Source organism: Nerophis ophidion, linkage group LG26 (assembly GCF_033978795.1).
Source record: "Nerophis ophidion isolate RoL-2023_Sa linkage group LG26, RoL_Noph_v1.0, whole genome shotgun sequence".
Classification (NCBI taxonomy): domain Eukaryota; kingdom Metazoa; phylum Chordata; class Actinopteri; order Syngnathiformes; family Syngnathidae; genus Nerophis; species Nerophis ophidion.
This window is the reverse complement of record NC_084636.1, coordinates 9,078,130-9,098,019: the sequence shown is the minus strand read 5'-3', so window position 1 is coordinate 9,098,019 and position 19,890 is coordinate 9,078,130. Positions and strand designations below refer to the sequence as shown.

At 40.7% G+C, this 19,890-nt stretch overlaps 1 protein-coding gene across 1 annotated transcript in view; it reads right to left on the bottom strand.

Annotated features, from left to right (window-relative positions):
* The window catches only part of prrc2c (proline-rich coiled-coil 2C), a 62,237-nt gene extending 55,375 nt beyond the window's left edge, over window positions 1–6,862 (bottom strand). Inside the window, exon 1 of the mRNA XM_061888482.1 lies at window positions 6,512–6,862. The gene's annotated coding sequence lies outside the window, so the exon portion shown is untranslated. The remainder of the gene's footprint in view (window positions 1–6,511) is intronic.
* Between the last annotated feature and the right edge of the window lie 13,028 nt (window positions 6,863–19,890).

Here is a 19,890-nt window from a genome sequence, read left to right as displayed (position 1 = left end):
ATGAGTGTTGTGTGTGTATTTGTGTAAATAAATGAACACTGAAATTCAAGTATTTCTTTTATTTATATATATATGAAGTATTTCATATATATATCTGAAATAATTGACTGGATGAATTCTAGCTGTAAATATACTCCTCCCCTCTTAACCCCGCCCCCAACCGCGCACCCCGGCCTACCCCCTATCACGCTCTCCCAGCCCCCACCTCCCGAAATCGGAGGTCTCAAAGTTGGCAAGTATGGCCTACGGCCTTTAGTACTGGGAAAGCCCGATACAATAAGTGTTCTTGTCTTTCAAAATAATTGTAAATAATAGGTAAAATTCCCCAAAAAGTGCAGTTATGATGTGGCGTTGTTTTGCAGGAGTTGGGCTCGGCTTCTTAGTTCCAGTGAAAGGAACTCTGAATGCTCCGGGATACCAAAACATTTTGGACAATTCCATGCTCCCAACCTTGTGGGAACAGTTTGGAGCCAGCCCCTTCCTCTTCCAACATGTCTGTGCACCAGTGCACAAAGCGAGGTCCATGAAGAAGTGGATGACAGAGTCTGGTGTGGATGAACTTGACTGGCCTGCACAGAGTCCTGACCTGAACCCGATAGAACACCTTTGAGATGAATTAGAACGGAGACTGAAAGCCAGGCCTTTTCGACCAACATCAGTGTGTGACCTCACCAATGCACTTTTGGAAGAATCGTCGAAAATTCCTCCAAACACACTCCGCGACCTTGCGGACACCCTTTTCCAGAAGAGTTAAGGCAAGGGATGATCTCCGTAATATCGCTAAAATTCGCTCCATTCTGTCCACTAAAGACGCTGAGATCATTATCCATGCGTTTGTTACGTCTCGTCTCGACTACTGTAACGTATTATTTTCGGGTCTCCCCATGTCTAGCATTAAAAGATTACAGTTGGTACAAAATGCGGCTGCTAGACTTTTGACAAGAACAAGAAAGTTTGATCACATTACGCCTATACTGGCTTCCTGTGCACTTAAGATATGACTTTAAGGTTTTACTACTTACGTATAAAATACTACACGGTCTAGCTCCATCCTATCTTGCCGATTGTATCGTACCATATGTCCGGCAAGAAATCTGCGTTCAAAGGACTCCGGCTTATTAGTGATTCCCAAAGCCCAAAAAAAGTCTGCGGGCTATAGAGCGTTTTCATTCGGGCTCCAGTACTCTGGAATGCCCTCCCGGTAAAAGTTTGAGATGCCACCTCAGTAGAAGCATTTAAGTATTCTCTAGCCTTTAAATAGACTCACTTTTTAGACCAGTTGATCTGCCGTTTCTTTTCTTTTTCTCCTATATCCCACTCTCCCTTGTGGAGGGGGTCCGGTCCGATCCGGTGGCCATGTACTGCTCGCCTGTGTATCGGCTGGGGACATCTCTGCGCTGGTGATCCGCCTCCGCTTGGATGTTTTCCTGCTGGTTCCGCTGTGAACGGGACTCTCGCTGCTGTGTTGGATCCGCTTTGGACTGGACTCTCGCGACTGTGTTGGATCCATTATGGATTGAACTTTCACAGTATCATGTTAGACCCGCTCGACATCCATTGCTTTCCTCCTTTCCAAGGTTCTCATAGTTATCATTGTCACCGACGTCCCACTGGGTGTGAGTTTTCCTTGCCCTTATGTGGGCCTACCGAGGATGTCGTAGTGGTCTGTGTTGTGGTTTGCGCAGCCCTTTGAGACACTAGTGATTTAGGGCTATATAAGTAAACATTGATTGATTGATGATGTTCATTTAGAAATGATTCAGTTATCGAATCGTCTCATCGAACTGCTTCCTTATCAGATCTCTTGTCGAATCCAGATAGGTTGTTGTGTGTTCACCAAGTTCCAAAAGCCATCAATCTTATGTGACTGGGCCGGCACGCTGTTTATATGGAGGAAAAGCGGACATGACTGAGGACAGCATGCGGTAGTTATAGGGTGAAGGTTTCAGGTGAGAGAGGACGCTAAGGGCACATAGTGCTGCTATTTGCGTGGTAAATAAAAAAAATAGCCGACAAACACATCACCAACATGGACGAGGTGCAGCTCACTTTCGACATCCCGGTGAACCACACTGGAGAAGAGGGGACCAGCATGGTAGCGAATCCATACGCACAACGGGGCAAAAGAAGTCGTCTTTTACTGTTGTGCTAGCTTGCTATGGTAATGGACAACCAAACTGACTTTGAAACTCACGAGAGGAATTTTCGGGGGCGATTGATGGAAAACATGCCCAGCTGTTCATTTCGGACACAAAAAATGAGGACTTTGATGAATTTGTGGATGAGGTTTGATCAAAAAATATAATGATAGTACATTTTTAAACACTTCAATAAAGTACAACCCAACTCAGCTTTGCTCCTGCTGCCTTTTTAAAACAACATACGTTTAACCATGCCTGCGCCCAAAAATACGCTGATACCTTATTTATGCGTTAAATACAGAAATAGTACCCGCAACTGACACGGCGCATTTTAATACGGTGCGCTCTATGGTCGTGAAAATACGGTATAGTGGCTTCAATAACCAGATGAGGTGGTTCGGGCATCTGGTCAGGATGCCACCCGAACGCCTCCCTAGGGCGGTGTTTAGGGAACGTCCAACCGGGGAAGACCCAGGACACGTTGGGAAGACTATGTCTCCCGGCTGGTCTGGGAATGCCTCGGGATCCCCCGGGAAGAGCCGGACGAGGTGCCAGGGGAGAGGAAAGTCTGGGCTTCCCTGCTTAGGCTGCTGCCCCTGTGACCCGACCTCGGATAAGCAGAAGAAGATGGATGGATGGATGGACAGATGTCTTCTATTACGGGAACCAGTTCTCAAAATGGGATTTGAATCCATGTAATCGGTTCTTTTCTTATCGAACCATTGGTTTCGAACATCATCTCACCAGTTGAAGCTGTATTGGCTGCAATATGTGGAGCGACATATTGAACCCGAGGGGTTAGGAATATTGTAAATCCCGCATTCTTTATTTTAATGTACATTTTTTTTGTATTAGTGTTCCTAAAAATCAGATATACTGGCCCCCAGACACACTTTTCTCTCTAAATTTGGGCCCCCTGAGGTAAAATAATTGCCCAGGCCTGCTTAACACGATTAGTAATAAATAATTACGCTGGTAATCACAGTGTTAAAAATAACGTTAAAAATATAAAACATTCGCATGCATTTTAATCCATCCATCCGTTTTCTACCGCACCTGTTCAAGAAGTCGCATGAATGGTAAGAAGTATTTTATTTATTTTTGGTTAGTGTCAGAATAAAAATGTTATAAAAAAATAATAAGACGTTTTATACTCTAAAAATGTTGGTCTTACTTTAAAAAATGCATGCATTTAGTTGTAATCAGTGTTAAAACATTATATGGCTCTCACGGTAATACACTTTAAAATATTTGGCTTTCATGGCTCTCTCAGCCAAAAAGGTTCCCGACCCCTTAGTTAGTGCGTGTGCCTCACAATGCGAAGGTCCTGGGTTCGAGATCTTTCCATGTGGAGTTTGCACGTTCTCCTTGTGACTGCGTGGGTTTCTTTCCGGGTACTCCGGCTTCCTCCCACCTGCAAAGTCATGCACCTGGGGATAGGTTGATTGGCAGCACTAAAATTGTGTATGTTGTATGTCTTTTTTGGCCCTGTGATGAGCTGGCGACTTGTCCAGGGTGTACGCCGCCTTCCGCCCGAATGCAGCTGAGATAGGCTCCAGCACCCGCCGCGACCCCAAAAGGGACAAGCGGTAGAAAATGGATGGATGGATGGATGGGTTAGGACTTCCAGCTCCACAACCTGTGACGTCACGCGCACATCGTTTGCTACTTCCGGTACAGGCAAGGCTTTTTTATTAGCGACCAAAAGTTGCGGACTTTATCGTCGATGTTCTCTACTAAATCCTTTCAGCAAAAATATGGCAATATCGCGAAATGATCAAGTATGACACATAGAATGGACCTGCTATCCCCGTTTAAATAAGACAATCTCATTTCACTAGGACTTTAAAAAAAAGGCAATATCTCCCAGTCCTAGTTAGGACTTCAAGTTTGTATGTAAGTCAATACCTTTGGCAATATAGTTTAGCTTTCTATTCTTCACATGTGTCCCTTTGTAAGTCATTGGATTCTATGAAAAATATGACTTTAAGGAGGAACCCTTTCTGTGCGCGGAGGAATAAACAGCCGTTACTTTTAACTCCCGGTGAACGATGCAAACATCAATCAAAAAGATGGCTGTATGTGGTAAAAACTGGAGTAATAAACAGTCACCGGTTGGCTGATTATCGGTCCTGCTAGACACCGACCTCTATTTAATAATACAACTTTAACATTTGACAACAAAACAATTAAACAAGGCGACTCGGTAAAGAATGTGGGTATTATCTTCGAACTAACTCTCTTGTTAGAGTCACACATTAAAAATATTACAAAAACGGCCTTCGTTCATCTCTGCAATACCGCTAAAATTTGCTCCATTTTGTCCACTAGTGACGTTTTAGTGATCATTATCCAAATTATCGTAACAAATATGCGGTCCTCTCCAAAGATTCTCATAGTCATCATTGTCGACGTCCCACTGGGGTGAGTAATTAATTGCCTTGTTATGTGGGCTCTACCAAAAATGTCGTTGTGGTTTGTGCAGCCCTTTGAGACACTTGTGATTTAGGGCTGTATAAATAAACATTGATTGATTGATTTCAAATGGATGGGTTAGGACTTCCAGTTCATATGTGAGTCAATACCTTTGGCAAAATAGTGTAGCTTTCTACTCTTCACATGTGTCCCTTTGAAAGTCATTGGATTCTATGTAAAAATATGACTAAGGAGGAACCCTTTCTGTGCACGGAGGGATACACAGCCGTTACATTTAAAGGCCTACTGAAACCCACTACTACCAACCACGCAGTCTGATAGTTTATATATCAATGATGAAATCTTAACATTGCAACACATGCCAATACGGCCCCTTTAGTTTACTAAATTACAATTTTAAATTTACCGCGGAGTTTCTTGTGAAAACGTCGCGGAATGATGACGCGTGTTTGTGACGTCTCGGGTTGTAGCGAACATCTCAGCCCAGCACCACTTACGGCTAAAAGTCGTCTCTTTTCATCGCATAATTACACAGTAATTTGAACATCTGTGTTGCTGAATCTTTTGCAATCTGTTCAATTAATAATGGAGACTATAAAAAACAATGCTGTTGGTAGAAAGCGGTGGATTGCAACTGCCTTTAGCACCGAAACACAGCCGGTGTTTATTTGTTTGTTGTGAAGCTTTATCACAGAGCGGTCAAGCGAACATGTTTCTCTACGTCAACCAGCATATTTTTGGATGGGAAAATTGTGATATTAAGTCGGCTCTTACCGGAGACTTCGGTGGACTATGGACCTCCTGCAGCTGTCAAAAAGGCAGCCGTGATCTTGGCTTCTCGGCTTCTCTCAGAGACACTGGCGTTCACCGCAGCCATCCGACTTTGAGATATGACTTTATAATCTCACTAAAGTACTATTAACACGATAAGCAGATAAAGGAATTACCAGAATTATCCTAGTAAATGTGCCTAATTACATCTGAAACGCTCTCACTGCTGCCGCTTTTTTTTTTCTTCTTCACTCTAACTTTCCTCATCCAAGAATCTTTCATCCTCACTCAAATTAATAGGGAAATTGACGCTTTCTCTGTGCGAATAGCTCTTGCTGCTGGTGGCTATGATTATAAACAATGTGAGGATGTGAGGAGCCCCACAACCCGTGACGTCACGCGCACATCGTCTGCTACTTCCGGTACAGTCAAGGCTTTTTTATTAGCGACCAAAAGTTGCGAACGTTATCGTCGATGTTCTCTACTAAATACTTTCAGCAAAAATATGGCAATATCGCGAAATTATCAAGTATGACACATGGACCTGCTATCCCCGTTTGAATAAGAAAATGTCATTTCAGTAGACCTTTCGCGTCCATATGTGAGTCAAAACCTTTGACAATGTAGTGTAGATTTCTACTCTTCACACTTTGAAAGTCATTGGATTCTATAAAAAAATATGACTTTAAGGAGGAAACCTTTCTGTGCGTGGAGGGATACACAGCCGTTACATTTACGATGAATGATGCAAGCATCGATCAAAAAGATGGTTGTATGTGGTTAAAGCTGCAGTAATATACGTGGGTTCGGGCCAGTCTTGTAGCTAACAGTCACCGGTCGGCCGTCCGGCTCATGCCGGCGCACAGCGGTGCAGAGGCCCGCTTTGGCTCAAACCACACCGGGGCTCGCTTGGAAGCATGGAGCAAAAAAAATCGACTCCAGGCAAGCACCATTGCTGTACAACGGTAGACAAATAATATACTTTAGTGTAATATAAAGACTGCATAAAATAGCAGCGAGCATCGTGGTTTCATTTCTCCAGAACCGCCATCACATCCTCTTTCAGCCCCTTAGAAGTAGCCGCGTAGGCTAGCAGCTAGCCACACCGACACCCTGGGAGAAAAAAATGACATTTCCAAGGCGTATATTCCTCTCAGACTTACCTGCCAGGGTCGGTGCGTTCTTTATCCTTTTTTTCTCGGCGTCGGAATCCTTAAATTGGAGATTGTAGCGCGGCGGTGGAGTTTCAGCGTCTAGCCGGCGGATTACAAAGCTGGCTAGCTTTATGCTAACCTTTCCCCCCCCCAGCTCCGGGTGGCGATGGTCAGGTTAGCCACTAAAACGGCGCTGACAAACGGCCCCGTGTCGGTTTGGCCTTCGCTGGTAGGAGCCGTTCGGCAGTTGGGTTCCTCCACGCCCGTTAGCCGGAGCAAGAGCGTTCTTTCTAAGGTGAGTGAGGCCCCGCTCTCGCCGTGGCCCGTCGCACAATCAAAGATGGAAGCTTGCGGTTGCCAGATTCATTTTTACCATACACCCCACCTCTGTTGGAAGTGGGGGTGTGGAGAAAAAAATCGATTCGAATACGAATTGCGATTCTCACGTTTTGCGATTCAGAATCGATTCTCATTTAAAAAAAAAAAATGTATTTGTATTTTTTTAATCAATGCAACAAACCAATAGATTAGATTAGATTAGATAGTACTTTATTTATTCCGTCAGGAGAGTTCCTTCAGGAAAATTACAATTTTCAGCACAATCCCATTCAAGATCAGACAAACATTACAGGGAGACAGAACAGGATCGCTGACGGGTCTGCCGGCTTCCAGCGCCCCTTACAAAAAAGATGGCATACAGGTAAACATGGGGGAAGGGGGGAGAAAAGAATAGAAGATTAAAATAAAATAAAAAAAAATAAAAATCGGTCTTAGCCTGGGCCCTGGAGTGGGGATGCAGACTGAGGCCAAGGGAAAAAAAACAACAACTCATAGCCATAGTCCACATCCCTCTTCCATGTGTGTAAGAGGGAAACATCAAACATCAAAGAACACAGAGGACATTAAAGACATTAAAGCAGCAGATACAACCAGACACTTCTACATACAGCTATGAATAAAAAGTAAAATAAACATATCCACTGTGGTGGCCTCTGTGGTGTTCCACGCCATCGTCCGCTGGGGAGGAGGGAGCATGGCCAGAGACAGGAGCAGACCCAACAAAGCAACCAAGACAGCCGACTCCAATCTCGGCCAGTGTCCAGTCCGCATGGATGAGCGAGGATATGTCCAAGGCAGCAACACTCTGAATAGTGATGGGATCGGCAGTTCTTTTGACGGTACTGAATCACTAGAATCAGTTCCTTAAATTGAGTCGTTCAAAATATTTGTTCACCGAATCACTTCTGCAGCAGCAGTTCTCTGTGCAGGTCGGCGAATCATGAGTCAGTCAGTAACAGCTTCCGCAGCGGCAGATCTCGGTGTGTGTCAGTTCGCGAACGACACAAGCCCTCAGGACCCAATGAACGACGCGCACAGTGACTGAACGAGAGCCTCAATGTAACGTCCTCCTCCACGACACAGTCAGTTCTCTGTGTCAGTAGGTTCGCGAGTCTTGATTCTGAATGAGTGAGTGAGTGCAGCGCGAACCTGAATCACGTCCTCAGCGACAACCAGTCAGTTTTTGTAGGTTCGTGAAGCGAACCTGAATCACTCAGCTACAGTTCTGTGGGCCAGAGGGTGACAGACGCGAATCGCTCTCTGCCCTGACAGACTCCCCTTGACGTTCGCAAACAGACATTGCAGCTGTAGTAGAGATTTTCTTACTTTTAAAAACACTGTGTGTGCGTTTCTGGCCTGTCCAATAAACAAAGTCTTGGTTGTTAAATATATTTTATTGCACTGAAATTAAAATAATAAATAAATAAAAGTGGGAAATAAAAAAAATAGTAATAGCCTACTAAAATGCTTGCTATCAACAGTTAAATAAATAGGCCTCGTTTGTTTCGTGCAAAAAAAAATTAAATTAAGAAACCCTTAACAAACGCCATCATAAAAACTAAATGTTCTGTAGCAAAGAACATGTAAACTTAAACATGCAAACAAAAACAAAATAATACCTTCAAAATTAAACTAATAATTTAAGAGCCAGAAATGCCAACATAAAGTGGCAATGACCAAGAAGAACGCGGAGTTGGAATATGATTACAACATTTTATGTACATATTTACATACATATTTATATAATGTTTACATATTTATATAATATGTAACTACAAGCTCCATTCACTGACAGATTCCATTGCTTTTATGAGCTGAACGAGTCAAAAGCCGGAAAAAAAAAAAAAAAAAAATTATATATATATATATATATATATATATATATATATATATATATATATATATACATTTTTTTTTTGTAATTATTATTATTTTTTAATTTTTTATTTGTGGCAGCCGTAATTCTTTCATGGCGGGCTGCCACAAATAAATGAATATGTGGGAAACCCTGAAGTCATCTAAAATAATTTGTGTTAAAAAGGGGGCAGATAAATATAAGAATAGTATTCTTCCATCTGCTCCTTTCTGATCATGGAAATGTATAAGAAACAAAAAAACAATGAAAGCGTCAATTGTACGTGGCTTGTATATATGCATTTTCATGAATGGAATAAAAATAAATGATGATGATGATGAGGATTCCTGGTTCGATCCCCGCTGCTGCCATCCTAGTCACTGCCATTGTGTCCTTGGGCAAGACACTTTACCCACCTGCTCCCAGTGCCAACCACACTGGTTTAAATGTAACTTAGATATTGGGTTTCACGATGTAGAGCACTTTGACTCAATAGTGAAAAAGCGCTATATAAATATATTTTTCACTTACCTACTCAGTGGGCTAGTGGTTAGAGTGTCCGCACTGAGATCGGGAGGTTGGGAGTTCAAACCCCGGCCGAGTCATACCAAAGACTATAAAAAAATGTGACTCAGTGCCTCCCTGCTAGGCACTCAGTGTCAAGGGTTGGAATTGGGGGATAAATAACCATAAATGATTCCTGGGCGTGGCACCGCTGCTGCTCACTGCTCCCCACTGCTCCCCTCACTTCCCAGGGGGTGATCAAGGGGATGGGTCGAATGCAGAGGACAAATTTCACCACACCTAGTGTGTGTGTGACAATCATTGGTACTTTAACTTAACTTAACTTCACTTCAATAAACAGAGCAATTGAGAGGAGACACAAACACGACACAGAACAAACCAAAAGTAGTTAAACTAAAATGAATATTATCAACAACAGTATCAATATTAGTTATAATTCCAGCATAGCAGTGATTAAAAATCCCTCATTGACATTATCATTAGACATTTATAAAAATAAAAAAAAAGAACAATAGTGTCACAGTGGCTTACACTTGCATCGCATCTCATAAGCTTGACAACACACTGTGTCCAATGTTTTCACAAAGATAAAATAAGTCATATTTTTGGTTTGTTTAATAGTTAAAACAATTTCACATTATTGCAATCAGTTGATAAAACTTTGTCCTTTACAATTATAAAAGCTTTTTCTTTTTAAATCTACTACTCTGCTAGCATGTCAGCAGACTGGGGTAGATCCTGCTGAAATCCTATGTATTGAATGAATACAGAATCGTTTTGAATCAGAAAAATATCGTGTTTGAATCGAAAATCGCGTTGAATCGAAAACATCGATGTATAATCAAATCGCGACCCCAAGAATCGATATTGAATCGAATCGTGGGACACCCAAAGTTTGACAGCTCTAGTTGGAAGTATAAACAAAATCTACAACATTTGATTTAAGTATGTTCAATAAAGCATTCACCGTGAATTGATTAACGTGGACCCCGACTTAAACAAGTTGAAAAACTTATTCGGGTGTTACCATTTAGTGGTCAATTGTACGAACTGTGTACTGTACTGTGCAATCTACTAATAAAATATTCAATCAAAAACAAACAAAAAATAAAGCAAATACAAAATGAAAACAGTCACGCACTGTTTGAAAAGGGCTACTGATTTATGTGGGTTACTTCGACTTAGACTAAGACAAACTTTAATGATCCAGAAGGGAAATTGTTCCACACAGTAGCTCAGTTACAAAGGATGGAAAGTGTAAGTGTATTGATGGGAAGGATATTTTTTACATTTTTTATTTTTATGTATTTATTTTTATTTTTATATTTTATTTATTTTTTATTTATCTTTTTTTTTTCCTGGCGATTTCCTTGAATATTTTGATGTTGCAAAGAAGAATGACTACAAACAATACCCGCAAAATGATTGTCATGTATATATACGCATATATATATATATATTGCACCATGCATGAATTGATTAACGTGGACCCCGACTTAAACAAGTGGAAAAACATATTCGGGTGTTACCATTTAGTGGTCAATTGTACGGAATATGTACTGTACTGTGCAATCTACTAATAAAAGTTTCAATCAATCAATTAAAAACAATTATAAATTAAGGCAAATACAATATGAGAACAGTCACGCACTGTTTGCATTTTTGAAAGGGCTAGTGATTTATGTGGGTTCCTTAGACTCAGACTTAGACAAACTTTAATGATCCACAAGGGAAATTGTTCTACACAGTAGCTCAGTTACACAGGATGGAAAGTGTAAGGATGGAAAGGATATATACATATATTTTTCTAATTCATTTATTTTTTTTCCTGGCGATTACCTTAAATATTTTGACATTGCAAAGAACAATGACTACAAACAATATCCACAAAATGGGTACTGTACTGTGCAATCTACTAATAAAAGTTCCAATTAATTTATCAATCAATCAATTAAAAAAAAAAATAAATAAAGCAAATACAAATTGAAAACAATCACGCCCTGTTTGCATTTTTTGAAAAGAGCTAGTGATTTATGTGGGTTCCTTAGACTTTGACTTAGACTTAGACATAGACAAACTTTAATAATCCACAAGGGTAATTGTTCCTCACAATAGCTCAGTTACAAAGGTTGGAAAGTGTAAGGCTGGAAAGGATTTTTTAAATTTTATTTTATTATTATTATATTTTTCCTGGCGATTTCCTTGAATATTTTGACATTGCAAAGAAGAATGACTATAAACAATCACCGCAAAATGTGTACTGTACTGTGCAATCTACTAATTAAAGTTTCAATCAATCAATGAATGAAAAAAAAATAAAAAAATAAAGCAAACACAAATTGAAAACTGTTTGCATTTTTGAAAAGGGCTAGTGATTTATGTGGGTTTCTTAGACTTAGACTAAGACAAACTTTAATGATCCACAAGGGAAATTGTTCCACACAGTAGCTCAGTTACAAAGGCTGGAAAGTGTAAGGATGGAAACGATATATATATATTTTTTAGTATTTTTTTTATTATTTTTTTTTCTCCTGGCGATTTCCCTAAATATTTTGACATTACAAAGAAAAATAACTACAAAAAATAGCCACAAAATGTACATTGTACTGTGCAATATACTAAAAAAAGTTTCAATTAGTTAAAAAAATTAAGCAAATACAAAATGAAAACAGTCACGCACTGTTTCCATTTTTGAAAAGGAATAGTGATTTATGTGGGTTACTTCGACTTAGACTAAGACAAACTTTAATGATCCACAAGGGAAATTGTTCCACACAGTAGCTCAGTTACAAAAGATGGAAAGTGTAACGCTGGAAAGGATTTTTTTTATTTTATCTTCTATTTTTTTTTTTTTCCTTGCGATTTCCTTGAATATTTTGACATTGCAAAGAAGAATGACTACAAAAAATCACCGCAAAATGTGTACTGTACTGTGCAATCTACTAATTATTACTCAAATCTCATCCGCATTAATAAAAACGATCCAAAATTTTTGTTTAGTACAGTAGCATCGCTAACCCAACAAGGGACTCCTTCCAGTAGCTCCACCCATTCGGCAGATGACTTTATGAAGTTCTTTAATAAGAAAATTGAACTTATTAGAAAGGAGATTAAAGACAATGCATCCCAGCTACAACTGGGTTATAGTAACACAGATATGACTGTATATACGGCGGATACTGCAAATATCCAAAATAGTTTCTCTCGTTTTGATGAAATAACATTAGAAGGATTGTTACAACGTGTAAATGGAATAAAACAAACAACATGTTTACTTGACCCACTTCCTGGGAAACTTATCAAGGAGCTTTTTGTATTATTAGGTCCATCAGTGCTAAATATTATAAACTTATCACTTTCCTCGGGCACTGTTCCCCTAGCATTCAAAAAAGCGGTTATTCATCCTCTCCTTAAAAGACCTAACCTCGATCCTGACCTCATGGTAAACTACCGACCGGTGTCTCACCTTCCCTTTATTTCGAAAATCCTCGAAAAATTTGTTGCAGAGCAGCTAAATGAACACTTAGCGTTTAACAATCTATGTGAAACCTTTCAATCCGGTTTCAGGGCAAATCACTCGACTGAGACAGCCCTCGCAAAATTGACTAATGATCTATTGCTAACGATGGACTCTGATGCGTCATCTATGTTGCTGCTCCTCGATCTTAGCGCTGCTTTCGATACCGTCGATCATAATATTTTATTAGAGCGTATCAAAACACGAATTGGTATGTCAGACTCAGCCCTGTCTTGGTTTAACTCTTATCTTACTGATAGGATGCAGTGTGTCTCCCATAACAGTGTGACCTCGGACTATGTTAAGGTATTGTGTGGAGTTCCCCAGGGTTCGGTCCTTGGCCCTGTACTCTTCAGCATCTACATGCTGCCGCTGGGTGACGTCATACGCAAATACGGTATTAGCTTTCACTGTTATGCTGATGACACCCAACTCTACATGCCCCTAAAGCTGACCAACATGCCGGACTGTAGTCAGTTGGAAGCGTGTCTTAATGAAATTAAACAATGGATGTCCGCTAACTTTTTGCAACTTAATGCCAAAAAAACGGAAATGCTGATTATCGGTCCTGCTAGACACCGACCTCTATTTGATAATACAACTTTAACATTTGACAACCAAATAATAAAACAAGGTGACTCTGTAAAAAATCTGAGTATTATCTTCGACCCAACTCTCTCCTTTGAGTCACACATTAAAAGCGTTACTAAAACGGCCTTCTTTCATCTCCGTAATATCGCTAAAATTCGCTCCATTTTGTCTACTAAAGACGCCGAGATCATTATCCATGCGTTTGTTACGTCTTGTCTCGATTACTGTAACGTATTATTTTCGGGTCTCCCCATGTCTAGCATTAAAAGATTACAGTTGGTACAAAAGTGATTTATGTGGGTTACTTCGACTTAGACTAAGACAAACTTTAATGATCAACAAGGGAAATTGTTCCACACAGTAGCTCAGTTACAAAGGATGGAAAGTGTAACGATGGAAAGGATTTTTTTTTTTTTTAAATTTTGTATTTTTTTTCCTGGTGATTTCCTTGAATATGTTTACATTGCAAAGAAGATTGACTACAGACAATATCCGCAAAATTATTGTTGTGCATATTTACGGCATTGCACCCGGGATGTGTATTAATTTTATTGTATACTAATTCATTCAACGCAGAATTAAAAATGGCGGCATATTTACAAAAACAAAATATTTGGACACTTTAATTACAATGTAGGTACATTTTAATATGTAATAAAATGCTGATCCTATACCCAAATAATCGCACGCTTCCTCAACGACAGTTACAAAATACTTCATCGCTACACCTGGCAACCCAAATGCTCGCGAGTCACGTGGGTACGAATCTTCTTCCGGGGTCTACCGGTGCCAGCTGGTTCTTCTTTTTTTTTTTTTAAATATAAATTCAAATTAATTATTTTTGGATACTTGCACGTTGAGTAGAACACATATCCCAACACACAAAAATATTTATTTTTATCTATAGCATTTTTTTTTTTAACGCGGTGCGTACCGTATAAACAACGTGTATTGCAAGTAAGCGCTAAAAAGACGAATATGAATTTGATCCAGGAGCTCAAGGGGATTTCCTTCCGTTGCATTCGCTGTGATGATGAGTCACAAGCATCGTGGCGCTTTTTCAGGCCCTCCGTTTAAAACTTGGTCTCCATGGTGACCAACAGATGGCGTCAATGCGTCTCAAGCGGTTGAATCCCAGAAGAAGTGCAGTGGCCTGGATTCAACATGGGAGAATTACTTTATGAATGATTTAAAAGACACTGTCATATTCACACTTCAATTTATTTTTAATTATGTGAATATTTTCCCTGGGCAACTTAGGTTATTATGTTGTAAAACAGCCTTCACATACACTTCGATTAGTCATATATAAAGAGCAGGGGTGTCAAACTCAAACACAGAGTGGGCCAAAATTTAAAACTGAACAAAGCCGCGGGCCAATGTTGAACAACTTCACCTTTTAATAGGGACCCAAACACGTTTTGCATTCAATATTGAACAAGCAAGGTTTATATAACTTTATAGTTACATGCAAAATCCAGTTTCAAATAATAATAATAATGATGATTAAAAAATATCACTGGCATATCAAATAAAATTTAAATAGAAATTGAATACCTCTTTTCTGTTTGCAGCCTTCTGAGGTAAATATCAAAATAAACTTTTTCCACAAGCTAATAATACATTTGAAAATAAATAACAATAAAGAAAGAATCAAACATTCAAACCTTGAAGTTGCAAGAAAAAGTGCATGAATAAAGCGTTAATTTTTGTTCAGTTTGCTACACTGGTTTGCTATAACACGGGGGATGTATAATGTAGCATCCCGTAAGTCATAGGTGTGAAACTCTGGCCCGCGGGCCAAATATGGCCCGCCGTGTAATTTCATTTGGCCCTTGAGGCAATATCAAATTAACATTAGAGCTGGCCCGCTGGTATTATACAGCGGTGCCGCTGTAACACCACATTCACCGATTTCCCGGGAGACTCTCGAATTTCAGTGCCCCTCCCGAAAATCTCCCGGTGCAACCATTCTCCCGAATTCCACCCGGACAACAATATTGGGGGTGTGCCTTAAAGGCACTGCCTTCAGCGTCCCCTACAACCTGTCGTCAAGTCTGTTTTTCCTCCTACACACATGTAAGTAAATGCAAGGCATACTTGATCAACAGCATACAAGTCACACTGAGGGTGGCCGTATAAACAACTTTAACACTGTTACAAATATGCGCCACACTGTGAACCCACACCAAACAAGAATGACCAAGACATTCCGGGAGAACATCCGCACCGTAACACAACATAAACAAAACAGAACAAATACCCAGAACCCCTTGCAGCCCTAACTCTTCCGGACCACTACAATATACACCCCCTCCCCGCTACCAACAAACCCCGCCCCCTAACCCCACCCACCTGAGCCCCGACATTAACTGAGCAGTAAAAAGGCTTGAATGGTTGATTTATTCATTATTTTATTTTCAAATGTATTAGCATCTGGAAAAAGTTAATGTTAATATTTACCTCAGAAGGCTGCAAATACAAAAGAGGCATTCAATTTTTATTTAAATTTGATTTGATATGCCATTGATATTTTTTAATTATTATTATTATTATTTGAAACCCGATTTTGCATGTCACTATAAAGTTATATAAGCCTTGCGTGTTCAATATTCAACGAAAAACTTGTTTGGGTCCCTATTAAAAGATTAATTTGTTCAACCTCGGCCCGCGGCTTTGTTCAGTTTTAAATTTTGGCCCACTCTGTGTTTGAGTTTGACACCCCTGCCGTAAGTGATAGTGCTGCAAGGGGTTCTGGGTATTTGTTTTGTTTTGTTTATGTTGTGTTACGGTGCGGATGTTCTCCAGAAATGTGTTTGTCATTCTTGTTTGGTGTGGGTTCTCAGTGTGGCGCATATTTGTAACAGTGTTAAAGTTGTTTATACGGCCACCCTCAGTGTGACCTGTATGGCTGTTGATCAAGTATGCCTTGAATTAAATTGTGTGTGTGTGTAAAATCTGCTTCTATTGTGTGACTAGGCTGGCACAATGTTTGTATGTAAGAAAAGCAGACGTGACACAAGGTTAAAGAGAATGCTTAAGGAAGTGCCATTAAAACACGCCCCCAATATTGTTGTCCGGATGGAAATCGGGACAAATTTGGGAGAATGGTTGCCCCGGGAGATTTTCGGGAGAGGCACTGAACTTCGGGAAAATCAGGAGGGTTGGCAAGTATGAGTATTAGCGGTGAATGCGGTGTTAAAGGGGCATTGCCGCTGTATAATACCGGCGGAGCCAGCTCTAATGTTAATTTGATATTGCCTCAAGGGCCAAATTAAATTACACGGCGGGCCAAATTTGGCCCGCTGGCCAGAGTTTGACACCCATTATCAATCAATCAATGTTTATTTATATAGCCCCAAATCACAAATGTCTCAAAGGACTGCACAAATCATTACGACTACAACGTCCTCGGAAGAACCCACAAAAGGGCAAGGAAAACTCACACCGAGTCGGCAGGGAGAATTCACATCCAGTGGGACGCCAGTGACAATGCTGACTATGAGAAACCTTGGAGAGGACCTCAGATGTGGGCAACCTCCTCCCTCTATGGGACCGAAAGCAATGGATGTCGAGTGGGTCTAACATGATACTGTGAAAGTTCAATCCATAGTGGCTCCAACACAGCCGCGAGAGTTCAGTTCAAAGCGGATCCAAGACAGCAGCGAGAGTCCCGTCCACAGGAAACCATCCCAAGCGGAGGCGGATCAGCAGCGTAGAGATGTCCCCAACCGATACACAGGCGAGCGGTCCATCCTGGGTCCCGACGAGCGGTCCATCCTGGGTCTCGACTCTGGACAACCAGTACTTCATCCATGGTCATCGGACCGGACCCCCTCCACAAGGGAGGGGGGGACATAGGAGAAAAAAGAAAAGAAGCGGCAGATCAACTGGTCTAAAAAGGAGGTTTATTTAAAGGCTAGAGTATACAGACGAGTTTTAAGGTGAGACTTAAATGCTTCTACTGAGGTAGCATCTCGAACTGTTAGGAAATATTAGCGCTGCGCACACACACAGCTAAAAGTCGTCTCCTTTGACCGCATAATTACACAGTATTTTGGACATCTGTGTTGCTGAATCTTTTGCAATTTGTTCAATTAATAATGGAGAAGTCAAAGTAGAAAGATGGAGTTGGGAAGCTTTAGCCTTTAGCCCAGGGGTGTCAAACTCAAATACAGAGTGGGCCAAAATTTAAAACTGAACAAAGCCGCGGGCCGAGGTTGAACAAATACATTTTTTAATAAGGACCCTAACAAGTTTTTCATTGAATATTGAACAAGCAAGGCTTATATAACTTTATAGTCACATGCAAAATCGAGTTTCAAATAATAATAATAATAATAAAAAAATATCAATGGCATATCAAATCAAATTTAAATAAAAATTGAATGCCTCTTTTGTATTTCCAGCCTTCTGAGGTAAATATCAACATAAACTTTTTCCAGAGGCTAATACATTTGAAAATAAAATAATGAATAAATCAACCATTCAGGCCTTTTTACTGCTCAGTTAATGTCGGGGCTCAGGTGGGTGGGGTTAGGGGGGCAGGGTTTGTTGGTAGCGGGGAGGGGGTGTATATTGTAGTGGTCCAGAAGTGTTAGGGCTGCAAGGGGTTCTGGGTGTTTGTTCTGTTGTGTTTATGTTGTGTTACGGTGCGGATGTTCTCCCAAAATATGTTGGTCATTCTTGTTTGGTGTGGGTTCACAGTGTGGCGCGTATTTGTAACAGTGTTAAAGTTGTTTATATGGCCACCCTCAGTGTGACCTGTATGCTGTTGATCAAGTATACCTTGCATTTACTTACATGTGTGTAGAAGCCACATATATTACGTGACTGGGCCGGCACGCTGTTTGTGAGGAGGAAAAACAGATTTGACGACAGGTTGTAGGGGACGCTGAAGGCAGTGCCTTTAAGGCACACCCCCAATATTGTTGTCCGGGTGGAATTCGGGAGAATGGTTGCACCGGGAGATTTTCGGGAGGGGCACTGAAATTCGAGAGTCTCCCGGGAAATCGGTGAATGCGGTGTTACAGCGGCGGGCCAGCTCTAACGTTAATTTGATATTGCCTCAAGGGCCAAATGAAATTACACGGCGGGCCAAATTTGGCCCGCGGGCCAGAGTTTGACACCTATGCTTTAGCCACACAAACCCACGGTGATTCCTTGTTAAAAATTCCCGGAGGTGAAACTTTACTATCGGTCAGAGCGGTCAAGCGAACATGGATCCCGACCAAATGTCAACCAGCAGGTTTCAATGAGAAAATTGTGGTAAAAAGTCGCCACTTACCAGAGATCAGCTGAGCTTGTGCTGTCCGTACAGCTGCCGTCGACTTCCATCAGACACTGGCGTCGCCACACCCGTGGCCACACTCCTCCGACTATCAGGTACTATTAAACTCACTAAAACACTAGCAACACAATAGAAAGATAATGGATTTCCCAGAATTATACTAGTAAATATGTCTAAAAACATCCCAATGCAATCGCATTTTTTTTAAACTTTATTTATTTTCATTTTTTTTCTAGTCCGTCGCTATCAATATCCTCAAACACAAATCTTTCATGCTCGCTCAAATTAATGGGGAAATTGTCGTTTTCTCGGTCCGAATAGCACTTTTTGTTGGAGGCTCCCATTAAAATCAAAGTGAATATGTGAGGAGCCCCCACACTTGCGACGTCATCGTCTGCGACTTCCAGTATAGGCAAGGTTTTTGTCTTAGCACCGAAAGTTGCGAACTTTATCGTGGATGTTCTCTACTAAATCCTTTCAGCAAAAATATGGCAATATCGCGAAATGATCAAGTATGACACATACAGGTGCTGGTCATATTATTAGAATATTATGAAAAAGTTGATTTATTTCATTAATTCCATTTAGAAAGTCAAACTTGTAGAATGTATACATTCATTCCAAACAGACTGATACATTTCAAGTGTTTTTTGCCAAAAAGGAGATGATTATAGCTGATAACCAATGAAAACCCTAAATTCAACATCTCAGAAAATTAGAATATGGTGAAAAGGTCAGATATAGAAGACACCTGGTGCCAGACTCTAATTAGCTAACTAACTCAAAACACCTGGAAAAACCTTTAAATGGTCTCTCTTTTTGATTCTGAATGGCACACAATCATGGGGAAGACTGCTGACTTGACAACCGTCCAAAAGATGACCATTGATACTTTAAAGAAGGAGGGCAAGACACAAAAGGTCATTGCCAAAGAGGTTGGATGTTCCCAGAGCTCTGTGTCCAAGCACATTAATAGAGAGGCGAAGGGAAGACAAAGATGTGGTAGAAAAAAAGTGTACAAGCAAGAGGGATAACCGCACCCTGGAGAGGAATGTCAAACAAAACCGATTCAAAAATGTGGGGGAGATCCACAAAGAGTGGACTGCAGCTGGAGTCAGTGCTTCAAGAACCACCACACACCGACGTATGCAAGATATGGGCTTCAGCTGTCGCATTTCTTGTGTAAAACCACTTTTGAATAAGAGACAACGTCAAAAGCGTCTCGCCTGGGCTCAAGACCAAAAGGACTGGACTGCTGCTGAGTGGTCCAA